The sequence below is a fragment of the Artemia sp. Qi Xiang Cuo genome, chromosome 18, assembly GCF_049724085.1.
Source record: "Artemia sp. Qi Xiang Cuo chromosome 18, ASM4972408v1, whole genome shotgun sequence".
NCBI classification, from domain to species: Eukaryota; Metazoa; Arthropoda; class Branchiopoda; order Anostraca; family Artemiidae; genus Artemia; species Artemia sp. Qi Xiang Cuo.
In genome coordinates this window covers 3,376,642-3,380,661 of record NC_142811.1, presented here as the reverse complement: position 1 = coordinate 3,380,661, position 4,020 = coordinate 3,376,642, and the positions used below count along the sequence as shown (strand labels likewise).

The window sequence follows — 4,020 nt, the reverse complement described above, 5'->3', positions numbered from 1 at the left end:
GAAAGGTTTCTCTCCAGTATGAGTTCTTTGATGAGATGAAAGGTTGGATGTACTGAAGAATGTTTTTTCACATATATCACATTTGAAAGGTTTTTCTCCAGTATGTACTCTTTGATGAACAATTAAAATGGAATTTGCAGTAAAACATTTCTTGTACATATCACATTCAAAAGGTTTTACTTCCGTATGAATTCTTTCATGATCAGATAGGGTCGATTTTTGTCCGAATGTTTTATCGCATAATTCGCAATGTAAAGGTTTTTCTCCAGTATGACATCTTTCATGATTAGATAGGGTCGATTTTCGACCAAAAGTTTTATCACACATGTCACATTTTAAAGGTTTTTATCCAGTATGAGTTATTCGATGATATTAAATGTTGGATTTTTTGATGAATTTTTTAAAACAAATGTAACATTTGAAATGTTTTTATCCAGTGTGAGTTTTTTGATGATAAGCTAGGAGAGATTTGTGAATGAATGTTTTATCACACATGTCACATTTGAAAGGTTTTTCTCCAGTATTAGCTCTTTGATGATCAGATAGTGTTGAGTTTTTTACGAAATGTTTTATCGCATATGTCGCATTGGAAAGGTTTTTCTCCAGTATGAACTCTTTGATGAACAATTAAACTGGAATTTGCAGTAAAACATTTCTTGTACATATCACATTCGAAAGATTTTTTTACATTGTGGGTTCTTGGGTTATCTTCAAGGGAGAAAACTAAAATGATATAAAGTTCACTCAAAATAAATTACTTTTAATTGGACACTCAATTCAGCTTTTAACGCTTTTGACCTTAATTAGTCACAATAGATTTAGTTTTAATGAATCTTGCCTTGGTGACAAATTTATAAGAGCCAAGTTGAGGTATTATTATTGTGATTCAACGAATCCTTTATTTAATTTTTTTTAGATAAAGAGCAGGACAATCTTTTTTTGCAAATATATTCTTAATTTTATAATCTTAAGCTTGTAATGTAATTGAAATTCTAAAGCTTGATATTGAGCATTTCTTTAAATAAATATGAGTTTGACTAAAAAGTTGTCGCTACAGTGTGATATCCAAGATCTGCATTAATTCAGTATTAACTAACTGACTAATTTATTTACATACTATATCCTAATAATCATCGCTTATATCATTCATCGATGGAATACGACAACAATACGTCTGATAAAAGAAAGCTGCAATCTTTTGACTCCCAACAGATTATTCGTTCATTAAATGACAAAACTAAGAAATAAGAGAACTGGTTAAAAAGAATAACCTCAGGGCTTGCTTCCTCCAAGACGAGAATGGCAACCACATACACTACTCAGATGGAACACGATCTAGATGGATAGCACAATTTGAGAATAAACTAAAGTCGACCATTCTCTCTGGCCCAACTGGGCCATCCAGTTTGCCAGTAATCCCTACAGTAATCACTTAATTAGCAAAGAGGGAGAGTTGAGGGTAGAAAGGATACTGCCCCAAGGACATAAGGCCATCAGATTATGTACATTAAATATCTTGAATGACTTTAACATCAACAAGGTGGAAATATTTCAATCAAAATGTATATTTGAATCCTCCGTTTTAAATGAGTTAAATACATGATATACTAGCTTGACCAAAGGTGCTGCATGAAACAGGTCATCCATACAGACACATTTTCAAGCCTTTCAAACCTTAAAACCATTGCGACTGATAAAAAAACAGCTATAATCCTTTGAATTTTGAACAATTCTTCCTTCATTAAAATACAAAAATATTTATACTTTCTCTATACCTTCTTCATAAAAAAAATCTACTAATAAACTACAATTCTTCATTCAAAAATACTTCTTTAATCTATTTTTATATAAAGTGATGCGCTCTGCTCCCGAAATGCCACTGATGCGTAAAAATTTCGGCTTGTTAATCATGAATTTGTCCAACGATAAGTACTCTCAAACGGTTGAAACAAAGTACTTTGTCATTAAATTGATCAACTTAATCTCCTAACAATCTAACAATTTTATTCAGTAAAATTTGCACCCTAATAGTATTCGCATACAAATTTCTTGACCACAAGAAGTTTGTCAATGGTGGTCTAAACGATCAAATATATCTTAAAAGCAAAGAGATATTGGACAAATCTCCCTCAAGTCAAATAGTCTAAGAAACTTAATTTTATATTTTACAAATATTTCCAAAATATTTCAAAAAGTATTTCCAAAATATTTTAGTACGAGTTCTTCAATACATGACAGGCAAAACTAAAATAAGACATAAGTCGCTCAAAATAAATAGGTAAGTGAAATACTATTATGATCACTTAAGTGATATATTCGTATAGCCTTGTTTTTATTTGGTACCAAACTCAGCTCTAATAGTTTTAATTTTAATCAATTATTAAAATTTTATGTTAAGGAATCTTGTCTTGGCCAAAAATTTTAAGAAGCTAGGTTGGTGCATTATTCTTGTCATTCTATGAATTCTTCATTCCTATATTATTGTAAAAATAGGAGAATTATTTACTCATAAATATATAAATTCATGAGCTTGAGCTGTGCATGAAATTACTTAGAACCTAAAATGAGTTGTTCTAAAATATACACTTGTACATACGTAACATCCTTGCACAAGAAACAAAAGAATATCTAATATTTTTGAAACAAAAAAAAGTTGTAATGAGTTTAAAAAGTTAGAAAAGAGTTGCAAATAAAGCTATGTTTGTCATTTTCTAAAAGGATTTAATAGGGATAAAAAATTTAATATTCTAATAACTAAAACTATCCGTGAAGTTTGTTAACTAAATGATTATTTGACAAATGCAACCACCACGATCAGATGCAGCAAAAATATACTTATGACGCCCCGCTAAAATTTGAAAGGAAGTGATATGCTTTATTATGTTGGACAAATATACACAAGAAGCTCAAGATGCTTGAAACATACCTTTGTCCTCACCACTATTTGACTCTAGTTTAAGATGACCAGAATTAGGTTTGCAATCTGCAGATCTGCGAGGAGAAGTATCAAAACAATTGTCTTGGTGTTTCATTGATAATAAAGAGAGAACATGTTTATCGTCGTGTGTTGATTAATATGTATGTTATAAGAAATTTTCAAAATAAAAAAAAAAAAAAATCTAAAAAATAAAAATTTTGTTAATTAAAAAATGAATAAATAATATTTGTACTTAAAAATTTTTTAAAAAGACTGTTTAGAGAAAAAAATTTCATTTCCGACTAATTGGTGACTTAGTACTCAGATGACTATGGTGATTGGCACGAATGGCGACTTTTATTTCAGTTTATTCCAATAGCAAAAGTTTATAGCTAGAACTAATTTAAGAAAAATTTAAAGAAGAGCGGCATAACATTGGAAAGACCACCATTGGAATCACCATAGCCGAAATTGTTTATCGTAGGTTTTCAGCTATTTTACCTTAGGTACCACTGATATGTCATTTCGAATAACGAGTATCCCGTTAATAACTACCTGGGTGAAAACCCTATGCCAGAGGTGTACGATCCTGTTTGAAATGCTCAACCTCTCAGGAAACTAACAAACATAAACAAACTTAGGTTTACATCATTTGCCTTAAAAGGAGACAAACTATCTTATGACCTAGCTGATCCGTCAAGTTTAAATACAATCTTACATGACATAAAAAATCACTTCAATTTTAGACTAATTATACCAATTGAACCAGGAACTTCATCTATGTATTGTTACTTCATTTCATTGTTACAAAAATTCATGAGGAATTCTTTCCTGTAGCCTAATGATTATTCTTTTGATCAGCCAACACTCTTCATAATTCATGTTCAAAATGTCTCACTTTGACACTACTTCTAGACAGAAAAAAAATCAAAGAATATTAATACCATGAATTCTCTAAGAAATTCAGTTGATGGTTCCATATGTGAACCGTCAATAACAATGGTGTCTGTCAACATTGTAACAATGTCTCTACTGAACCTGGCAATAAACGTAGTCAAAATTTAGTTTGCATAACAAGAGACAAACTATCTTATGACCTAGTT

General features: G+C 30.4%; 1 long non-coding RNA gene across 1 annotated transcript; it reads right to left on the bottom strand.

The window, feature by feature from the left end:
- Nucleotides 1-475: 475 nt before the first annotated feature.
- LOC148941127 (uncharacterized) lies at nucleotides 476-3,079 on the bottom strand. Its single transcript, XR_016143259.1, has 2 exons — nucleotides 2,927-3,079; nucleotides 476-723 (listed from the first exon to the last, which is right to left on the bottom strand). It is a non-coding gene; the product is annotated as an uncharacterized LOC148941127 (long non-coding RNA).
- Nucleotides 3,080-4,020: the final 941 nt, after the last annotated feature.